General features: G+C 47.5%; 1 protein-coding gene across 1 annotated transcript in view; it reads right to left on the bottom strand.

The window, feature by feature from the left end:
• LOC141155095 (uncharacterized) overlaps positions 1-23,989 on the bottom strand; it is a 67,119-nt gene that overhangs the window by 38,150 nt on the left and 4,980 nt on the right. The window lies entirely within an intron of this gene.

The following is a 23,989-nucleotide window of genomic DNA, read 5'->3' on the forward strand; positions in this document are numbered from 1 at the left end:
AGTGTAGGGGCAGATAGGGGGAGCAGTCTGGGTAAGGCTAGGAGCTCATTGGGTGCTGGTCACCTGAGCTCACACATAGAGGGAGTATATAAGGTGGGCACCATCTTAGATCAGGGTCAGTCTTCTGTAGAGGGTCAGTCAGTCCTGAGAGAGGTGCAGGAGCGCCTGCAGAGAGAAGAGAGAGAGGAGAAGAGAAGGACCCAGAGGGGGAGAAGAAGGAACCCCAAGAACCCAGTATACAACCAGAAGGGTGAAGGGTTGGCACGCAAGGGAACCGGATCCCAAATTAGTGGAGGAGAGAAACTACCCTCAACTAAGAACCGGAGGCTGCGACATTACATGTGGAGCAGCCCCTCACCAAGTCCACTAAGAAGGCACACCGAGCATAGGGTCAGGGAAGCCAAAGAAGGTTCACCCAACAGGAGACCCGAGGGAGCCGGACATAAGTGGACCCCTGGTGGGAACGGCCAGTAGAGAGGACAGTCAGAAAGGGAGCTCAGGACCACGCTCCAGAATTGCTTGGGGGTTGGCCGAGTCCAGGACCTGGTGGACGCAGCACGGCTCGGGCGGTCACTCAAGGCCAGAGTGACCAACAGAACAGCAGTAAGTAAAAACCCTGAACTGCACAGCCCGACTCTGAGTCTTCTTACCATCCACACTGCACCACCACTACCACCATCCTCTACACCTGACCCCCTGAGGCTATACCCCTCCCGTTGGGGGTTATACTACCACAGCTGCACATATACCACCAGCCTCAGCGGACCCTGCTGCAGCGGCGGCCTTTTGACCGCAAATCAACGGGTGGCGTAGTCGACACTAAGAACAACTAATAACATCTGTAAAGACTGCCACACACTGAGTTTGACACCCTGGGCACGGACCGGGTCGCTGCCACTCGGAGACTACAACCCCCATCAGATCCGGCTCCGGGTAATCCCCAAACAGCACTGGCCCAGGGGGCGCGTCAACTTTGGCGTAGTCGGCAGGATTTCGTGCCCGCAGCCACCGGGTACTGCGTGCCTGAAGAAAAGTTCAAATTTACCTCAAGAAGAAGTCTCCCGCCGGTTCCAGAGGGTCCCCGCCATGGGACGCCATCACGGATCGTTTCCCGCCGGTTGCCCGCCATCTGCAGCTTTTTCCCGCCATCCACGGAGTTTCCCGCCACTGGGAGACGATTCCCGCCATTTCCAGAAGATTTCCCGCCTTGGAAGAGCGGACGCCATTATGGGCGTGCCAGAGGGTGGCAAGAGGTCACCTCCCATCGTGGGCCAGGTCAAGGAATGGCGCCAAAAGCGGAAACCGCCCCCACCAATGGAGACTGTGATGCTAGAGATGTCCATCAGCGTGAGAGAACTGCCCCTGGAACTGACAATCACAAAGTTGCCCCGGGACCACCTTCAATGTGGGCGGAGACAGAACAAGAGAGCGAAGATGGGTGCAGCCTGGAGGAGTCTGGAGAGAGCGCACCCGGAGACAAGAAGTCTGGAGAGGACTCCGGAGAAGTCGTACCCGGAGATGGAAGGAGAGTCAGGCAGCACCGACCCTGTGGTCAGGAGCCTGCTGCAAGCAACAACCCCACTAGGCTTAGTGGAGATCCTGGCACAGCTCCCCCGAGACCAGGAGTGTGCACAGACCGCGCTGGAGCGCCTCGCATGGAGGATGGCCCAGGTGCAGCGAGAGACGCTGACGGAGTGGAGCCGAGAGATGGCCCTGCAGGCAAGAACCCGCCAGCGAAGCACGCCACCCGAGACGAGGAGACAGACCGCCTCTGAGGATGGTGCAGGAGGAGTGAAGGCCGGAGACGGCGCCGAAGAGGGAGCTGAACAGATGGAGGCAGGTAAAGGGGACGTCACTACCCCGAGCCGAGAAACCGCGTGCCTGTCCCAGCTCCCCGTCGCAGAGCCCGAAATTCCCCCTGCCGTGCCCGTCGCTGCATCGTCACCGCTCCAGACAAGGCCTCAAGCAGAAGCCGCGGCCGCGACCCCTGTGATGTCACGCGCCTCAACCCTGAGCGCGGCAAAGCAGGAAACACCACCGGCCTGGTCGCAAGGTCTAGTACCCCCGGGCGCCGCAGTACCAACAGCGCCCTCTACCTCCACTGAGCCACCGGCCTGGTCGCTGGGCCAAGTAACCCCGGGCGCCGCCGTCTTCACGGTGCCCTTTACGTTCAGGGTACCCCAGGCCTGGTCGCAAGGCCTGGCGAACCCGGGCGCCGCTACCACCACCGCGCCCTCAACATCCACAGCGCCACACCTGGGTGAAGACCTATTTGCCCAGCATACGTGCCCGGATGGGCTGCCCTTTAGATGGCCACTGGAGTACTACCAACTGGAACTCCAAAAAGCAAGGCCCCTGTGCGAGCCCCTGATTCCGGCTCCAAAGCCCGTTAAGAGGACCCCGCTCCCGCTGGAAGAAGCGCAGTTCGAGTGGGACCCCACCGGAGGAGACCTCATGGGGTTCACTCAGGAAACTCGGGCAGCCGCAGCGGAGCGTGTGGAGTGCTGCCGCCAGCAGTTGGCAGTCTTCGAGCAAGAACGGAGGGAGAGGCGGGTCCGTGAGCAGCGGCTGCAGGAACAGAGCGCAGGGCAGAAGAGCAGGACCAGGAGAGACCCCCGTGCAGCTCATGGTCCCCGTACCACCGGGACTGTGATTAAGTTTCAATTGCAGCACGGGTGGGGCTTCACCAGGGATCACCACACCCCCGGCGACGTCTTTGTGACCAGAAGAGACGTGGAGTCCCATCTGCCGGAGGGACACAGAGGTCGTGACCTATATGTAGGGGACGAGGTCACGTTCACCCGGCACAAGTGTGCCAAAGGACCCTACGCCCTCCATGTACACCGGCTGACGGAGGAGGAGCTACGGTCTGAAGGAGGAGCAGGAGTACGCCGTCATTAAAGTACGGTAAAGAGACTGTACATAGTTACCCGTCAGGGTATAAGAACTGTTACTGCTGCTAGTTAAAATATAGTCCCCGTTGGGACCAGCAAATTGAACTGAAACCCGTGAGTCCCTATTCCCACTGACCGAGGACTTAGAGCGGTCATTCCTTTCCTAATACCTGGCCGAGGACTGAGAGCGGCCATATTTCCCCTTGTATATAGTTGCGCTTTTTAAGGCGCCCCCTACTGGTTTTATAGGAAAGCTGTGTTATTCTACAAGAGACTGTCGCACTTTACCCGGTCACAAGTTGCACCGTGGCCGGAGGAACAAGAAAGTTTACAAGAATGTTTATTATGAAAAAGTTTTATGCTGCAGAAATATATATATAATGTTTTATATGTTTATGTTGTTATGAAAAAAATTGTATGTTTATGGATGTTTTATTCTCTTACAGCCCGAGGACGTGCTGTGATTTACCAGGGGGGAATGTAGCACCCTGAGGGCTCGGCTGCTACAGGGGTATTACACCTCAAGCCAGAGGTGTGGTATTCCACTCCCGGGTAAGGATGGAGTGTGGGACTGAGCTCAGATAGCTGCATACACTACATACATCCCATTTCCGGGGGACAGACCGACGGTACTCCCACCAGTATATGTGCAGGTACGACAGTGTCTGTCCCTGGCTGGAGTGGGAGGGGGGTGGAACATCCCAGTAGTGTAGGGGCAGATAGGGGGAGCAGTCTGGGTAAGGCTAGGAGCTCATTGGGTGCTGGTCACCTGAGCTCACACATAGAGGGAGTATATAAGGTGGGCACCATCTTAGATCAGGGTCAGTCTTCTGTAGAGGGTCAGTCAGTCCTGAGAGAGGTCCAGGAGCGCCTGCAGAGAGAAGAGAGAGAGGAGAAGAGAAGGACCCAGAGGGGGAGAAGAAGGAACCCCAAGAACCCAGTATACAACCAGAAGGGTGAAGGGTTGGCACGCAAGGGAACCGGATCCCAAATTAGTGGAGGAGAGAAACTACCCTCAACTAAGAACCGGAGGCTGCGACATTACATGTGGAGCAGCCCCTCACCAAGTCCACTAAGAAGGCACACCGAGCATAGGGTCAGGGAAGCCAAAGAAGGTTCACCCAACAGGAGACCCGAGGGAGCCGGACATAAGTGGACCCCTGGTGGGAACGGCCAGTAGAGAGGACAGTCAGAAAGGGAGCTCAGGACCACGCTCCAGAATTGCTTGGGGGTTGGCCGAGTCCAGGACCTGGTGGACGCAGCACGGCTCGGGCGGTCACTCAAGGCCAGAGTGACCAACAGAACAGCAGTAAGTAAAAACCCTGAACTGCACAGCCCGACTCTGAGTCTTCTTACCATCCACACTGCACCACCACTACCACCATCCTCTACACCTGACCCCCTGAGGCTATACCCCTCCCGTTGGGGGTTATACTACCACAGCTGCACATATACCACCAGCCTCAGCGGACCCTGCTGCAGCGGCGGCCTTTTGACCGCAAATCAACGGGTGGCGTAGTCGACACTAAGAACAACTAATAACATCTGTAAAGACTGCCACACACTGAGTTTGACACCCTGGGCACGGACCGGGTCGCCGCCACTCGGAGACTACAACCCCCATCAGATCCGGCTCCGGGTAATCCCCAAACAGCACTGGCCCAGGGGGCGCGTCAGATGCAGGTGTTAGGGTCCCGGGCAATACTCCTTCCTTACCATGAGAGTGAGATACCACACCTCTGGGTGAGATGCAGTACCTCTGTGGTGACTGAACCCGCAGGGGCGCCACACATGTATATATGCTGCCCTCCCCCAATCCATGTATATAGGCTGTCCTCCCCCAATCCATGTATATATGCTGCCTCCCCCCCTCAATCAATGTATATATGCTGCCTCCCCCCCTCAATCCATGTATATATGCTGCCTTCCACCCCCCAATCCATGTATATATGCTGCCTTCCACCCCCCCAATCCATGTCTATATGTTGCCTTTCGTCCCCCCAATCCATGTATATATGCTGCCTTCCACCCCCCCAATCCATGTATATATGTTGCCTTTCGTCCCCCCAATCCATGTATATATGCTGCCTTCCACCCCCCCAATCCATGTACAGTGGTGACCAAAAGTATTGGCACCCCTGCAATTCTGTCAGATAATACTCAGTCTCTTCCTGAAAATGATTGCAATCACAAATTCTTTGGTATTATTATCTTCATTTAATTTGCTTGCAAGGAAAAAACACAAAAGAGAATGAAACAAAAATCAAATCATTGATCATTTCACACAAAACTCCAAAAATGGGCCGGACAAAAGTATTGGCACCCTCAGCCTAATACTTGGTTGCACAACCTTTAGCCAAAATAACTGCGAACAACCGCTTCCGGTAGCCATCAATGAGTTTCTTACAATGCTCTGCTGGAATTGTAGACCATTCTTCTTTGGCAAACTGCTCCAGGTCCCTGATATTTGAAGGGTGCCTTCTCCAAACTGCCATTTTGAGATCTCTCCACAGGTGTTCTATGGGATTCAGGTCTGGACTCATTGCTGGCCACCTTAGAAGTCTCCAGTGCTTTCTCTCAAACCATTTTATAGTGCTTTTGGAAGTGTGTTTTGGGTCATTGTCCTGCTGGAAGACCCATGACCTCTGAGGGAGACCCCGCTTTCTCACACTGGGCCCTACATTATGCTGCAAAATTTGTTGGTAGTCTTCAGACTTCATAATGCCATGCACACGGACAAGAAGTCCAGTGCCAGAGGCAGCAAAGCAACCCCAAAACATCAGGGAACCTCCGCCATGTTTGACTGTAGGGACCGTGTTCTTTTCTTTGAATGCCTCTTTTTTTTTCCTGTACACTCTATGTTGATGCTTTTTCCCAAAAAGCTCTACTTTTGTTTCATCTGACCAGAGAACATTCTTCCAAAACGTTTTAGGCTTTCTCAGGTAAGTTTTGGCAAACTCCAGCCTGGCTTTTTTATGTCTCAGGGTAAGAAGTGGCGTCTTCCTGGGTATCCTACCATACAGTCCCTTTTCATTCAGACGCCGACGGATAGTACGGGTTGACACTGTTGTACCCTCGGACTGCAGGGCAGCTTGAACTTGTTTGGATGTTAGTCGAGGTTCTTTATCCACCATCCGCACAATCTTGCGTTGAAATCTCTCGTCAATTTTTCTTTTCCGTCCACATCTAGGGAGGTTAGCCACAGTGCCATGGGCTTTAAACTTCTTGATGACACTGCGCACGGAAGACACAGGAACATTCAGGTCTTTGGAGATGGACTTGTAGCCTTGAGATTGTTCATGCTTCCTCACAATTTGGTTTCTCAAGTTCTCAGACAGTTCTTTGGTGTTCTTTCTTTTCTCCATGCTCAATGTGGTACACACAAGGACACAGGACAGAGGTTGAGTCAACTTTAATCCATGTTAACTGGCTGCAAGTGTGATTTAGTTATTGCCAACACCTGTTAGGTGCCACAAGTAAGTTACAGGTGCTGTTAATTACACGAATTAGAGAAGCATCACATGATTTTTCAAACAGTGCCAATACTTTTGTCCACCCCCTTTTTTAGGTTTGGTGTGGATTGAATCCAATTTGGCTTTAGGACAATTCTTTTTGTGTTTTTTCATTGAAGACTAATTAAATGAAGATAATAATACCAAAGAATTTGTGATTGCAATCATTTTCGGGAAGAAACTGAGTATTATCTGACAGAATTGCAGGGGTGCCAATACTTTTGGCCACCACTGTATATATGTTGCCTTTCGTCCCCCCAATCCTGCCTCCCCCCCCATCCTGCTGGTGCCGCTGTTCATCGCATACAAAAACAAACACATAATAAACACTCCTACTCACCTTCCTTCCTCTCCAGAGCTGCGTCCTCTCCTGTAGCCGGCAGCTGACTCCAGCGTCCTAGCGACGGGGGCGCATGACGTCGCTGCCATGCGCCCAGTCGCATGTACGCTGACACCGGCCGCTGGCAGTGTGTATTGCAGCGCACAGGCCTGACAAGTTTGTGTGCTGCAGTACACTTCAGCTAGATGTGTGTCAGAGAACGCGCAGGAGAGCTAGTGCTGCGGCGATGGCGTGCATGCCCACCTGGAGTCGATCGCAGCATTGCGGTGGCAAGGGGTGGTGATCGCAGATACTCACCTCCTCTTCCGGCTTCCAGCGCTGTGTGCCGTGGCTTCCAGGATGTTGCCATGACGACCCGATGTCGTCATGACAACATCCGGGTCACCAGACAGCAGGAAGATTTTTTGGACATGCGCAGTGCATCTCCAAACAATCTTCTCCCTGTCCAGCGCTGACAGCCTGCATGGCACAGGGATGGTGCTGCATTCCTGTGCCATGCAGGAGATCAGAGAAAAAAAAGTGAAAGTCCCATAGTGGGACAAAGTAATATAGTATAAAAATTATCAGAAAGTAAAAAAAAAAAAAAATTGGCAAAAATATAAAAAAAAAAATAAAAAAATTAATCCACCAAAAATAAAAATATAATGTACCCATCAATAAATATTATTATAAAAAAAAAAAAAAACAATAAAAGTACACATATTTGGTATCACCGCGTCCGGAACAACCTGACCTATAAAACTGTCCCACTAGTTAACCCCTTCAGTGAACACGGTAAAAAAAATAAATAAAAAACCAAGCAAAAAACAATGCTTTATCACCATACTGCCAAACAAAAAATGGAATAACACGCGATCAAAAAGACAAATATAAATAAAAATGGTACCGCTGAAAACGTCATCTCGTCCCGCAAAAAACAAGCTGCCATACAGCTCCATCAGCCGAAAAATAAAAAAGTTATAGCTCTCAGAATAAAGCTATGCTAAAAAATAATTTTTTCTATAAAATTGCTTTTATTATGTAAAAGTGCAAAACATAGAAAAACAATATAAATGTAGTACCGCTGTAAACGTACTGACCCGAAGAATAAAACTGCCTTATCAATTTTACCACACGCGGAACAGAATAAAAAAAAAAAAAAAAAACAATTCCTGAATTGTTGGTTTTTGTTTATTCTGCCTCCCAAAAATCGGAATAGAAAGCGATCAAAAAATGTCACGTGCCTGAAAATGGCACCAATAACAACGTCAACTCATCCCGCAAAAAACGAGCCGTCACATGACTGTCTGCCAAAATCTGGAAAAATTATAGCTCTCAAAATATGGCGATGCAAAAAACAGATTTTACAAAAAATGCGTCTTTTAGTGTGTGACAGCTGTCAGTCATAAAAACCCCATATGATTCTGGTATTGCTGTAATCACACCGACCCGAAGAATAAAGTCGTCTAATCACTTATACCGCACGAGGAACGGCGTAAAAAATAAACTCTCGGGTTAGGGTTGGGCTAGGGTTAGGGCTGGGTTTGGGTTAGGGTTGTGATGGGGTTGGGATTTTTTTCAAAAGTAAGAAAAAAAGATGACGATATGGCGACTAGTGTTGAGCGCAAGTGCTCGCTACTTGAGTTTGCATCGGGTGCTCTGGTATGCATTGAGTATTGTGGGTATTTGAGTGACATGCTCGAGTCTCTGCCCCATATGCTTCGCGGCCAAAAAAACTTTGCGGGGATTGCCTGCCATGCACGAGCGATCCCTGCATGTTTTTTTTGGGTGTCTAATAACCGTGAAACATGCGGAGCAGGGACTCGAGCATGTCACTCGAGCACACGCTGTACATGGTGCATACCTGAGTACCCGATGCAAACTCAAGTAGCGAGCACTTGCGCTCAAGACTAATGACAACTTATTCAATATGATGACCTAATGTTATCAAATTCTGTGTCGTACCTCTGGGTTCAAAATGTTCACTATACACCTTAATAAAATCCTTGAGGGGTATAGTTTCCAAAATGGGGTCACTTGTGGGGGAGCTCCACTGTTTAGGCACATCAGGGGCTCTCCAAACGCGACATGGTGTCCGCTAACAAATTGAATGGAAAATCGGCTCAAATTGTTAGCGGACGCCATGTTGCGTTTGGAGAGCCCCTGTGTGCCTAAACATTGGAGCTCCCCCACAAGTGACCCCATTTTGGAAACTAGACCCCCCAAGGCACCTATCTAGATGCATAGTGAGCACTCGGAACCCCCAGGTGCTTCACAAATTGATTCGTAAAAATGAAAAAGTGAAAAAAAAAACACTTTTTCATTTTTATGAATCAATTTGTGAAGCACCTGGGGGTTCCAAGTGCTCACTATGCATCTAGATAGGTGCCTTGGGGGGTCTAGTTTCCAAAATGGGGTCACTTATGGGGGAGCTCCAATGTTTGGGCACACAGGGGCTCTCCAAATGCAACATGGTGTCCGCTAACAATTTGAGCCGACAATTTGTTAGCGGATACCATGTTGCATTTGAAGAGTCCCTGTGTGCCCAAACATTGGAGCTCCCCCATAAGTGACCCCATTTGGAAACTAGACCCCCCAAGGCACCTATCTAGATGCATAGTGAGCACTTGGAACCCCCAGGTGCTTCACAAATTGATTCATACAAATGAAAAAGTGTTTGTTTTTTCACTTTTTCATTTTTCCGAATCAATTTGTGAAGCACCTGGGGGTTCCAAGTGCTCACTATGCATCTAGATAGGTGCCTTGGGGGGTCAAGATCCAAAATGGGGTCACTTGTGGGGGAGCTCCAATGTTTTGGCACACAGGGGCTCTCCAAACGCAACATGGTGTCCGCTAACAATTTGAGACGATTTTCCATTCAATTTGTTAGCGGACACCATGTTGCATTTGGAGACTCCCTGTGTGCCCAAACATTGGAGCTCCCCCACAGGTGACCCCATTTTGGAAACTAGACGCCCCAAGGCACCTATCTAGATGCATAGTGAGCACTTGGAACCCCCAAGTGCTTCACAAATTGATTCGGAAAAATGAAACAGTGAAAAAAAGAATGTTTTTTCATTTTTACTAATCAATTTGTGAAGCACCTGGGGGTTCCAAGTGCTCACTATGCATCTAGATAGGTGCCTTGGGGGAACTAGATTCCAAAATGAGGTCACTTGTGGGGGAGCTCCAATGTTTGGGCACACAGGGGCTCTCCAAACGCAACATGGTGTCCGCTAACAATTTGAGCCGACAATTTGTTAGCGGATACCATGTTGCATTTGGAGAGTCCCTGTGTGCCCAAACATTGGAGCTCCCCCACAAGTGACCACATTTTGGAAACTAGACCCCCCAAGGCACCTATCTAGATGCATAGTGAGCACTTGGAACCCCCATGTGCTTCACAAATTGATTCATAAAAATGAAAAAGTGTTTTTTTTTTCACTTTTTCATTTTTACGAATCAATTTGTGAAGCACCTGGGGGTTCCAAGTGCTCACTATGCATCTAGATAGGTGCCTTGGGGGGTATAGTTTCCAAAATGGGGTCACTTGTGGGGGAGCTCCAATGTTTGGGCACACAGGGGCTCTCCAAACGCAACATGGTGTCCGCTAACAATTTGAGCCGATTTTCCATTCAATTTGTTAGCGGACACCATGTTGCATTTGGAGACTCCCTGTGTGCCCAAACATTGAAGCTCCCCCACAAGTGACCCCATTTTGGAAACTAGACCCCCCAAGGCACCTATCTAGATGCATAGTGAGCACTTGGAACCCCTAGGTGCTTCACAAATTGATTCGGAAAAATTAAACAGTGAAAAAATTTTTTTTTTTTCATTTTTACGAATCAATTTGTGAAGCACCTGGGGGTTCCAAGTGCTCACTATGCATCTCGATAGGTGCCTTGGGGGGTCTAGTTTCCAAAATGGGGTCACTTGTGGGGGAGCTCTAATGTTTGGGCACACAGGGGCTCTCCAAACGTAACATGGTGTCCGCTAACAATTTGAGCCGACAATTTGTTAGCGGATACCATGCTGCATTTGGAGAGTCCCTGTGTGCCCACACATTGGAGCTCCCCCACAAGTGACCCAATTTTGGAAACTAGACCCCCCAAGGCACCTATCTAGATGCATAGTGAGCACTTGGAACCCCCAGGTGCTTCACAAATTGATTCATATAAATGAAAAAGTGTTTTTTTTTTCACTTTTTCATTTTTACGAATCAATTTGTGAAGCACCTGGGGGTTCCAAGTGCTCACTATGTATCTAGATAGGTGCCTTGGGGGGTCTAGTTTCCAAAATGGGGTCACTTGTGGGGGAGCTCCAATGTTTGGGCACACAGGGGCTCTCCAAACCCAACATGGCGTCCGCTAATTATTCAAGCAAATTTTACAATCAAAATGTCAAATGGCGCTCCTTCCCTTCCGAGCCCTGCCGTGCGCTCAAACAGTGTTTTTTCCCCACATATGGGGTATCTCCGTGCCCAGGGGAAATTGCACAACAAATTTTGGGGTCCATTTTTTCTTGTTACCCCTGTGAAAATAAAAAAAATTGGGTCTAAAGCAGGGGTCTCAAACTCGGCTGGGTATATGGGCCGCACATGGAAAAAATTTGAATTTGGGGGGCCGCATTCTTTGTTCAATGTGACATTTTTAGTGATACCATTTTTTTTGTATACACCTTTTGAACATTTTTGCCGTGTTTATTTTTTTATGGCTTGGGTCGTTATGGATGTGGCGATAATAAACGTGCACTTTTTTGTGTTTACTTTAGTTTACATATAAAACAGCATTTTTAGTGCCCAATATTTTTTCATGCTTTATTTTATTTTTTATTTTTTTTACAATTTTATTTCCCCCAATTGGCCACATACAGTAATACTGTCTTACAATTAGCATCATATAGTAATAATCGAAAACATCTTGTAGTAATGTTCCCCATCCAAGTCCCCATCTTGTACTAATGTGCCCCATCCAGGTCCCCATCCTGTGGCTATGTGCCCCATCCAGGTCCCCATCCTGTGGCAACGTTCCCTATCCTGGCGCCCATCTTGTACTAATGTGCCTCATCCAGGTCCCCATCTTGGGGCTATGTGCTCCATCCAGGTCCCCATCCTGTGGCAATGTTCCCCATCCAGGTCCCCATCTTGTGGCTCTGGTCCCCATCTTGTGGCTCTGTGCCCCATCCAGGTCCCCATCTTGTGGCTCTGTGCCCCATCCAGGTCCCCATCTTGTGGCTCTGTGCCCCATCCAGGTCCCCATCCTGTGGCAACGTTCCCCATCCTGGCGCCCATCTTGTACTAATGTGCCTCATCCAGGTCCCCATCCTGTGGCAATGTTCCCCATCCAGGTTCCCATCTTGTGGCTATGTGCCCCATCCAGGTCCCCATCTTGTGGCTATGTGCCCCATCCAGGTCCCCATCTTGTGGCTATGTGCCCCATCCAGGTCCCCATGTTGTGGCTCTGGTCCCCATCTTGTGGCTCTGTGCCCCATCCAGGTCCCCATCTTGTGGCTATGTGCCCCATCCAGGTCCACATCTTGAGGCTATGTGCCCCATCCAGGTCCACATCTTGTGGCAACATTCCCCATCCTGGTGCCCATCTTGTACTAATGTGCCTCATCCAGGTCCCCATCTTGGGGCTATGTGCCCCATCCAGGTCCCCATCCTGTGGCAATGTTCCCCATCCAGGTCCCCATCCTGTGGCAATGTTCCCCATCCTGGCGCCCATCTTGTACTAATGTGCCTCATCCAGGTCCCCATCTTGGGGCTATGTGCCCCATCCAGGTCCCCATCCTGTGGCAATGTTCCCCATCCAGGTCCCCATCTTGTGTCTCTGGTCCCCATCTTGTGGCTCTGTGCCCCATCCAGGTCCCCATCTTGTGGCTCTGTGCCCCATCCAGGTCCCCATCTTGTGGCTATGTGCCCCATCCAGGTCCCCATCCTGTGGCAACGTTCCCCATCCTGGCGCCCATCTTGTACTAATGTGCCTCATCCAGGTCCCCATCCTGTGGCAATGTTCCCCATCCAGGTCCCCATCTTGTGGCTATGTGCCCCATCCAGGTCCCCATCTTGTGGCTCTGTGCCCCATCCAGGTCCCCATGTTGTGGCTCTGGTCCCCATCCTGTGGCTATGTGCCCCATCCAGGTCCCCTCTTGTGGCTATGTGCCCCATCCAGGTCCCCTCTTGTGGCTATGTGCCCCATCCAGGTCCCCTCTTGTGGCTATGTGCCCCATCCAGGTCCCCTCTTGTGGCTATGTGCCCCATCCAGGTCCCCTCTTGTGGCTATGTGCCCCATCCAGGTCCCCATCCTGTGGCTATGTGCCCCATCCAGGTCCCCATCCTGTGGCTATGTGCCCCATCCAGGTCCCCTCTTGTGGCTATGTGCCCCATCCAGGTCCCCTCTTGTGGCTATGTGCCCCATCCAGGTCCCCTCTTGTGGCTATGTGCCCCATCCAGGTCCCCTCTTGTGGCTATGTGCCCCATCCAGGTCCCCTCTTGTGGCTATGTGCCCCATCCAGGTCCCCTCTTGTGGCTATGTGCCCCATCCAGGTCCCCATCCTGTGGCTATGTGCCCCATCCAGGTCCCCATCCTGTGGCTATGTGCCCCATCCAGGTCCCCTCTTGTGGCTATGTGCCCCATCCAGGTCCCCATGTTGTGGCTCTGTGCCCCCTGTGCTGTTCTTCACACACAAAAATAGAAAAAAAAAAAGATGATTCTCACCTGTCCTCCGTTCCCTCGGCGGCCTTCCTGCAGATGTGGCCCGCAGGCACAGACCCCTTGACGATCCCGACCTGGTCCAGGAGGAGCCGCCGACAGCAGCACTGCATTGCCGCACAGAGACTGTCTCCCAGCACAGCATTTTCAATGTCAGCCGCCGGCCAATCAGAGGCCAGCAGCTGACATCTGCAATGACGTCATACTCGCTGCGCCGACACGCAGATATCAGCTGCTGGCCTCTGATTGGCCAGCGGTTGGCATTGGAAATGCAGTGCTGGGAGACAGTCTCTGTGTGTCAATTCAGCGCTGCTGTCGGCGGCTCCTCCTGGACCAGGTCGGGATCGTCAAGGGGTCTGTGCCTGCGGGCCGCATAAAGCAGCCTCAGGGGCCACATGCGGCCCGCGGGCTGCGTGTTTGAGACCCCTGGTCTAAAGTAACATTTTTGTGAAAAAAGTTAAATGTTCATTTTTTTCTTCCACATTCCAAAAATTCCTGTGAAGCACCTGAAGGGTTAATAAAGTTCTTGAATGTGGTTTTGAGCACCTTGAGGGGTGCAGTTTTTATAATGGTGTCACTTTTGGGTATTTTCTGTCATAAAGACCTCTCAAAGTGACTTCAAATGTTATGTGGTCCCTAAAAAAATGGTTTTGTAAATTTTGTTGGAAAAATGAGAAATCGCTGGTCAACTTTTAACCCTTATAGCTCCCTAACAAAAAAAATTTTGGTTCCAAAATTGTGCTGATGTAAAGTAGACATGTGGGAAATGTTATTTATTAACTCTTTTGTGTGACATATCTCTCTGATTTAAGGGCATAAAAATTAAAATTTTGAAAATTGCAAAATTTTCAAAATTTTCGCCAAATTTCCGTATTCTTCACAAATAAACGCAAGTGATATCGAAGAAATTTTACCACAATCATGAAGTACAATATGTCCCGAAAAAAACATTCTCAGAATCAGGGGGATCCGTTGAAGCGTTCCAGAGTAATTACCTCATAAAGTGACAGTGGTCAGAATTGAAAAATTGGCCTGGTCATTAACGTGCAAACCACCCTCGGGGGTTAAGGGGTTAATCTCCTGACTGATGAGGCTCTTGTATGGGCCTCACCTTATGTGGAAAAGAACTGTGACCTCCTCCATGACTTAGGTTCCTTCATCGTCGTGCTACAGCTGAAACCAAGTTGCATAATTTACATCAAGGGCGGCGCTCTGTAGCAGAATACACCTCAGAATCCCGCCGCTGGGTGGCAGACACCACATGGAATTTAGCCGCCCAGAGGAGTCAATATCGACGAATTATCATAACTAGTAAAGGATGAACTTGCAAGGGTCAAAATAGCCCTGATAATTTACAGATCTTTATTCATTTGAGCATCCGAATTGATCAGAGACTCACTGAACGAAGAAAGATAAGACTGCGAGTATTTGGAAGCTACCCCATGGGTATGTGCAAACGATGCGTCCTTTCAGCGCTTTGAACGCAGCATACTTTATGCTGCGTGCAAAGCGCTGCACGCAGGTGAATCCGCATGTGTTCATTGAACCATGCGGATTCACCGCAGCCTATACATTGCACTGGCAGAATTTCTCTTGCGGAGACACTAGAACCTTCCTGGACATGGAGGAAAGAGGAAAATTGACAATAGATGTCTTCGAAGATTGGTGCGAATGGTGGAAAAAACACTACGCTAAAAATCCAAAGATCTGAAGGCTAACCTGGAACAGTCTGGATTCATGGTTTCAACAAGCACCATACGCCTCACTCTAAACCAAGCAGAGCTCTATGGGCTAAGGCCTAGGAAGAAACCATTGCTGAGGTAAAGACATAAAAAAGAATGACTGATCTTTGCCAAAGAGTACCTTGACAAACCACAATCCTTCTGTGAAAATGTTCTGTGGACAGCTGAAACAAAAATAGAGCTTTTTGGCAATGCAAGGCAACAGTTTGTTTACCGATGATGCAATGAAGCTTATAAAGAAAAGAACACCTTACCAACAGTTAAGCATGGTGGAGGATACATAATGCTGTGGAGTTGCTTTGCTGCGTCTGGTACTAGAGGCCTTGACCGTATCACAGGAATCATGAAATCAGAGAATTATCAAGAGATTTTAGAGCGAAATGTCCTACCCAGTGTAAGAAAACTTGGTTTGAGTTGGAGATCATGGATCCTCCAGCAAGAGAATGACCTAAAGCACACATCTAAAGCTACACAGGAATGGTTGAAAAAGAAAAAATGAACTGTTTTAAGATGGCCAGCAATGAGTCCTGACCTCGATCCCATTAAAAATCCTTGGGATGAGCTGTAATCTGCCATTGGGAAAAAGAACCCTGCAAACATTCAAGAGCTTGAACAAACTGCAAAGAAAGAGTGAGAGAAAATTCCAACTGAGAAGTGCAAGAAGCTTAGAGATGGCTACAAGAAATGTTTGGATGCCGTCATCAATGCCAAAGGGTGTGCAACCAAGTATTAATTAGGGGTGCCTTGCTGCACATGCTGCTTATTCTGTTTTTTCTTTGAAATTCCAATATGGAAGTTGAAGAACAATGTTTTATTGTTGTATTACTTTGGACCACTAATTTAAAAATCCTGAGGATATAACTTTTGTACATTTCCATTTGTTTCTGAAGATATAGTACAGTCTATGAAAAAAATGAAGCGGTGCCAAAAATGGTGAGCAGTACTGTATACAGTATGACTCCAATTCGCCCTGCAGAGCAAAAAAAATACCTTTTATTATACTCACTCCTGCAAAGTACTGTCCTGTGCATGCGCCGGCGCTCTTTGGCCTTTCCCCGCGTATGCGCAGGACAGTACTTTGCTCTGCCCTCGGCAGGACAGAGAGAAGTACGCATGCGCAGGAGCGCGATGGGGGACACTGTGTGGATGACGTAGGACGCGTCATCCACACGAATCAGAAAAGGAGGATGGCATCACAAGAAAAGAGGAGGCGTCGGATAAAGACCAGCAACGCCCATCGGACCGGACCACACAGTGTGTAGATATAATAAAATGTCACGTGGGGCTGAAAGGTGGTGGCCATATGTTTTATGGGAAAAACCCAGTGACAGGTTCCCTTTAAAATAGGAATTCAACTTGAGTGACTCTGAATTCTTCAGATACTTACAATTTAGACATTCAGTAAGAGCACAGCAAAACTTTTCTGATCTCTCTATTTCAGACAGTGGGATATTAGCCTATATGGTGTGGGCTAAAACCACTAAGGGTATTATCTCCTTGATATATAAAAAGACTCTTAGGCTGTGTGCCCACGATGCATTTTTTTAAGCGTTTCCGCAGCGGCAAAAACGCTGCAGAAACGCTTAAAAAATGCATGGTAGAAGGTCTGCCATGTTCCCCAATGATAATCCGCATGTGCTGTGCACATGCTGCGGAAATTTCTGCTGCGGATTATCATTGCGGAAAAAAATGCAACACTACCAATTATTTTGCGGAAGCTCGGCGTTTTCGCCGCCATTGACTTGCATTAAAGCGCATGGATTCCGCATCACTGTATATGTAGATGCGGAATCCATGCGTTCAATGTGCGGATGGTACCCGGGTGTGGAGGAGAGGAGACTCTCCTCCGGACCCGGGTACCATAGAACCTGTAAAAAAAATAATAAAATAAAAAATATATGTTATATTTACCTTTTGCATGGATTTATATAGTGTGACCAAGTTGACAAGCTCTTTCCAAGTGATGCTAAAATCGCTTGGAAAGAGCTTGTCAACCCGCATGTGGAAATGCATGTGAAGAACGCTTCACATCTTGTCCCTGGCAGGAAAAACGCATGTACAATCCGCATGTACAATCCGCATGCGTTTTTTCTGCCAGGAGAGATGCAGAAACGCTCAGGAATCATTTCTGCATCGTGGGCACATAGCCTTAAAGGAACTTATGGCTGAAGTCAAAATAAGGTGGGAAAGGGACGTGGGCCACATAGGCATGGAAGAATGGGAGGATGTCTTGGAATCAACGAGTCAGGTAAATAAGGCCCAGAGGAGGTCACAATTGTTTTTGAGTCATAGAGTAGACAGAACCCCAAAAGCATCATGCCGGATGGGTTTTAGAACTGATGATGGTTGTCCCCGTTGTGAGGAAGAGGGAGCTGATTTGATCCATATGTTCTGGTCATGTTCTCCTTTGAAGGGGTTGAGGGAGAATGTCGGCAGACTAGGTCTTTAGCATTTAAGTCCCCCTCATCCCTAAGGTAAGTGTACTGGGTCTTGTGGGGGAATCATAGAATGTTAGAGTTAGAAGGGACCTCCAGGGTTATCATGTCCAACCACCTGCTCAATGCAGGATTCACTAAACCATCTCAGACACATATCTCTCCAGCCTCTTTGTGAAGACTTCCAATGAAGAAGAACTCACCACCTCTCGTGGCAGCCTGTTATACTTGTTAATCACCCTCACTATCAAAAAAAAATTCTAACATCTAATCTGTATCTTCTTTGATTCAGTTTCATCCCATTGCTTCTAGTCTTTCTTTGTGCAAATGAGAATAAGGATGATCCCTCTACAGTGTGACAGCCCTTCAGATATTTGTAGACAGCTATTAAGTCTCCTCTCAGTCTTCTCTTTTGCCAGCTAAACATTCCCAAATCCTGTAACCAGTCCTCATAGGACATTGTTTGCAGACCGGTCACCATCCTGGTAGCTCTTTGTCAATGTCTCTTGTAAGATGTGATGCCCAGATCTGGACACAGTATTCCAGATGAGGTCTGACCTGCATTACAGATGAGATGGTCTGCATAACCGGATCTAGCCTTTTGGAAAGGTCCAAATCATTTGTAGTTTTGGCATTTGTGAAAGCTATAGTCCTTTAATTAGGACAGTTAATGGCAAAATGTCCAGAGTCTGTCCACAATAGAAGCATGCATTTTCTGTATGTCACCTCTCCTTCTCTACTGCAGTGAAAGGTTTTCGGATGACATCAATTTGCATAGGTTCAGGCACACTTTCCATTTCCTGTTGGTTTTTTAGTGCTGATTGAGCAAAGGAATAATTAAGGTGCGTGCACACAGTCAGTAAACGCTGCAGATTGGACGCAGCGCACTTGCACTGTGTGCAATCCACAGCGGCCATATGTTACAGCATAGTGGATGGGATTTGTATAAATCCCATGCCCACTGTGCGTCTCCGTGCTCCTGCGGCTCACCCGCGGAGACGGACATGCAGCGTGTCTTCACAGAACGCGCATGTCAAACTTCTTAATTACATTGCGCACTGTTGATACTGGCATACCAAGGTATTTAGAGATGGCCTTATACCCTTTGGTAGTCTTGTGTTTGCTAATAACAGCAGTTCTGATGCCCTCAGACAGCTCCTTTGTCTTCACCATTGTGACAAAGGAACAGGGCCTACCATGTGGCTTTTTAAAACACTAGTCATCATTCATTGTCTAATTCATGTCACATAGGCACAGACAATGAACCACAGGTGAATCTCTTTTGTGACTTACCACAAGCGAGTCAAAATGTGTTTCCATAGTAAATTAATGTAAAGGATGCCAATACCAGTGACACTGCAAGCTTTAGGTTTTTCTATTTTTCCCTCCCATTGTTTTTTTTTTTTTAATTATTGTTCATCGTTTGCTTTTTGTATGGCCATCCCACACTGTCAAAGGCCTTTATGGCATCTAGCGAAAGGACAGCTTTATGACTAGAGTCTGTTGCTGGCCCTTGTAAATTAATAGATTAATGGAAGTTGATTTTGAGGGCATAAAACCCACCTGGTTGGGGTGTATTACCGAGGTGATGACCATGCTCAAGAAAGTTGGGAGGATTTTGACCAGGACTTTGACATCAGAAGTCAACAGTGAATGGGTCTATATGATCCAGGTCTATAACAGTGAATGGGTCTATATGATCCATGTCTATAACAGTGAAATGGGTTTATATGATCCAGGTAGTTCTTTATCCTTTCCCTCTTTAGGCAACACCACAATTATTGCCTCGCACAGAGATTTTGGCAGCTCATCGGACAAGAAGACCTTGTTTAACGTTTAACATGTCCGAGTAATGCTGCGATATTTCCACCTCAAAGACCGTCTGGCCCCGGGACTTTGTCATTATTTTCCCCATCACTTGTTGAATTTTCTCCTCAGTAAAGTCTAGAAAATCCTTATCCTTATATCTCAAGGAAGGAAGCTGAATCCCAACTAAATATTCCACTAGCTCCTCCTGGGAGTAATTAACCATGCATGAGTAAAAGTTAGACTAAAGTCTAAGTAGAATCCGCTGTATTTTGGTATATTCAGTACATACTGTACATTTCCCTCCATGTCTCTTAACTTAATATATAAATTAATTATCTCGTTGTGTCATTGCCAATTCGGCTAATAAACGACCCGTTGTTTCTTCCTCCTTATAAAACTGTTCTTTTAGAATCATACGCTTGTCGTCCGCCTGTTCCAATCAATATACAGGCAATTGCTGGTGGACCGTCTCCCACTGCGCCCAGTTGTCTGAGCCACTATTGTGAATAAATGCTCGTTCAGTGACTCATACCGTATTCTCTAACTCCTCTCCATTTCTTCGCGAGTTCTCTTTTATCACCTTTATTAGTATTAGAATAGTTTAATGAGGGATAGTGAACAAATATTGTGCAACCAGGAAATTCCGAGCTGATTTACCTACGAGGGCTCGAGGCTTTTGGAGTTATCAGTGTATTCATCTGTAAAGCTTCTGATAACAGATACAGTCTCAGTTACTAGACACAGTGCAACAAAACTAAAGAAAAATTGTTTGGAACGATTGTTTTATACTCTGTTTATTCACTGAAATGTCGATGGCGTCGCCTGCAACCGCACGCGGCATTTGTCCCCCGCTTCCTGCTTGGTTCTGGAGTGCAAACTGGTTCAAGATGCAATTCAAAATTGTTTATTGAAATAACCCCTCCCTTTATTTGGGGACAACTTGACTTATTGCTACGGGAACACTTGTTGTGGATGTAATGAGACATGGGGCGCTGCGCACTCAGTCCATACGATGATATTACTTATAAAGTTATCTTCATCTTCGATCATCAGGAGCACAGCGCTCCTCTGCCTCTCCAGCTTTCTTCTTCCCGGGAGCGGTGTGCTCCTGATGATTGACAGTTTGCACCAAAGACATGGTAGTGCCGCTGGTCTGAACAGAATGATCTTTGAGTGAGGCTGTATGGATTGGTGGGTCTCATCGGCTTCAGAGCTGCATTTGCAAGCCGTGTAGCCGCGCTCCTTGCCTAGGAGACCGACCACCGCCTATAGACTGTAAGCAACGAGCAGTAAATTATCGGATTCAAAATTGCTCCGGTCTTGAGAACAGAGAGGATTTTTAATAAGAGGAAAATGGAAAACGTGCTTATTTTACAAGCAGTTTCCAATTTTGCCTATTAAAGAGGCTGAGACAACCACGTTAATCGCTGTATGTTAGTAATATTTAATGACTGTATGGCTGTATTATTCACTATGTACGCGTAATAATCAGTCACTGTATGGTGGTGTTATTCAGGCGGTATTATTCACTCATTGTATTGTAGTATTATCCAGTCACTGTATGGCGGTATTATTCAGGCAATGTATTGTAGTATTATTCAGTCACCGTATGGTGGTGTTATTCAGGCGGTATTATTCAGGTATTGTATTGTAGTATTATTCAGTCACTGTACGGTGGTGTTATTTAGGCGGTATTATTCACTAATTCTATTGTAGTATTATCCAGTCACTGTATGGTGGTGTTATTCAGGCAGTATTATTCAGGCATTGTATTGTAGTATTATATTCAGTGACTGTATGGTGGTGTTATTCAGGCAATATTATGATGGTATTATTCTGGCACAGTGTGAGGGAATTATTATTAACTATATACGTGTAATAATCAGTCACTGTATGGTGGTGTTATTCAGGCGGTATTATTCAGGTATTGTAATATTATTCAGTCACTGTATGGTGGTGTTATTTAAGCGGTATTATTCAGGCATTGTATTGTAGTATTATCCAGTCACTGTATGGCGGTATTATTCAGGCATTGTATTGTAGTATTATTCAGTCACTGTATGGTGGTGTTATTCAGGCGGTATTATTCAGGTATTGTATTGTAGTATTATATTCAGTCACTGTATGGTGGTGTTATTCAGGCAATATTATGATGGTATTATTCTGGCACAGTGTGAGGGAATTATTTAGTCAATGTATGGTAATATTATTTTGACATTTCATAGTGGTTTTACTAAGTCACTGTACAGTGGTATTATTCACTTATTGTATGGTAGTATCATAAAATTACTGTATGGTTGTAATATTCATTCCTTGTATGTTGAACTTATTCAGTGTCTATACAGCGGCACTATACAGTGGTAGTATTATTCAGTCACAATGTATAGGTATTAGTTTATCATTTTATGGCAGTATTATTCAGTCTCTATATAGTGGTATTATTGATATTATTCTGTCGCCTTATGGTAGAATTATTCGCTCTCCATGTAGAGGTGTTATTTAATAATATGGCAATATTAATCATTCTCCACATATTGGTATTATGCAGGCTCTGTTTATGGTTATTACTTAAACATTGTATGGTAATTATATTCTGTTACTGTACTGATGTATTATTTAGTAATTGTATGGTAGTATTTTCCAGTCTCTATACAGTGTTATGTGTAGAAATGGACACAAGACAAGGATGTGTCTTCCCTTGTTTTCTTTTCAAACTCTATACAGAAGTAATCATGAGGAAGCTGGACTTTGATGATTCGAGTGTTGGGGTAAAAACAGGCACAAAAATACTCAGCAATCTGAAATATGCAACTCCTATAATCCTGCTGGTAGAAAGTAACAAGGACTTGGAAAAGCTGGTCTTGAAGTTGAAAGTAAAAAGTGAGAAGATGGGACTTTACCTGAACATTAAAAAGACCAAAATCATGACCACCACCAATGAGGAAGTCCATATGAAGATCAACGATGGAGAAATAGAGGTGGTCAACAGCTTTGTTTTTCTTGGGTCCTCCTGACGCGCCCAGGGGATGGGGACGACTCGAACCCGGGCCTTTGCCTGATTTGGGGATGTCGCGGTGGTCGACTCCCGGGTCCGTACCCTGGGGTCACACTTGAAAAAGGGGATTGAAACTTGGATAAAAATAAAATAAATAGTTTGTGACGCCACCTGTGGTACCTGGTAATGATTACCAGCGCTGCTTCAGACCTCCGGGGGGTGTTGGGATGGCAGCTGAGGTGTTTCTGCTCCCCACAGGTGGAGCGGGCCCCCGTGGCAGGGATGGTGTGAAGGGATGCAGGAGAGAGGGGACCCAGCCGGGTCAGAGGAAGAACAGACACGCACACAGGGGTTCGCTTCAGTACCTTTACTGATGATGGTAGTCAGGTACGGTCCGGGGTACTTGTAGGTGGTGTGCACTTCTGGACTTGCTCCCCAGTGAGCGGGTGTAAGGCCTCCTTGCCTGTATCTTCCTGCCTCTCTCTCTGGAGCTTCTGACCTGCAGTGTCTAGCTTCCTTGATGTTTCTCTCACCTGTATGCTTGGCGGCGAGGGCTTTCCCACTGGTTACCACTATCCCTGGATGCTGGGGCCTTCGTGGCTCCTAGTCCTCTAAATGTGCGGTATTCATGGGTGGACCGAGGGATATGAAATCCTCCTCAGTATGCCGGATTCCCTACTGGGCATAGAGATCCCAATAGGCACGGGCCCGGTGCCCGGCTTGTGTCTGGGACGAACCTTCTATGGTCCCTCTGTCCCAGATGGCTCTTCTCCTTCTGGCCCACTCTGGGCCTCACTGGCCAGGCTAGCCCGCAGCCTGGGCCTAGCCTGGCTTTCAGCCACACAGACTTCAGCTTGTCTGGTGCTGCAGCATTGTGTCACATTCACTGCTTCCCACTGACTGACTTCCTGAACTCCACCCCCCAGTATATATATACCTAACAGGGCTCCATCTAGTGGACTTGGGTGGAGGTGTCTGCATGTATTGAGGCCACTGGGGAGAATCCGTCTGTGCAACACCCAGGAGTTCTGTGACAGCCTGCAGCTGCAGGGCGTCACACTCCTAGAACCATAATGGCAGTATAACAGCAAAGATCAAGTGTAAGATAGCACTGGGGTGAGCAGTCATGGTGAGCATGGACCAGGTATGGAAGCGCAAGGACGTCTCAATCACCATCAAAGACTTCCCATTTATAACATATGGCTGTGAGATGTGGACGCTCAAGAAAGCAGACAGAAAAAAAATTGATGTCTATGAGCTGTAGTGTTGGAGAAAACTTTCACAAATTCCACAGGCAGTGAGGATCACCAACAAAGATGTTCTTGATCGTATAAACCCAGAGATGTCCCCAGAAGGCGAGATCACCAGACAGAAACTAACCTACTTTGGACACATGATGAGGGCAAATTCAGTAGAAAGAGATCTGCTACTCGGAGCGGTCAGTGGTAAAAGGAAACGGAAGACTGAAGGTCTGATGGATACCATCAAGAATGATGTGGTAATAAACATCAAGCAATTGAAAGAAGCCATGAAAACAGAGAAGCCTGCTGGGAACTGGTCTACAGAATAC

This window comes from Phyllobates terribilis, unplaced genomic scaffold (genome assembly GCF_046119375.1).
Source record: "Phyllobates terribilis strain yellow unplaced genomic scaffold, ASM4611937v1 Scaffold_7__3_contigs__length_470593459, whole genome shotgun sequence".
Classification (NCBI taxonomy): Eukaryota; Metazoa; Chordata; class Amphibia; order Anura; family Dendrobatidae; genus Phyllobates; species Phyllobates terribilis.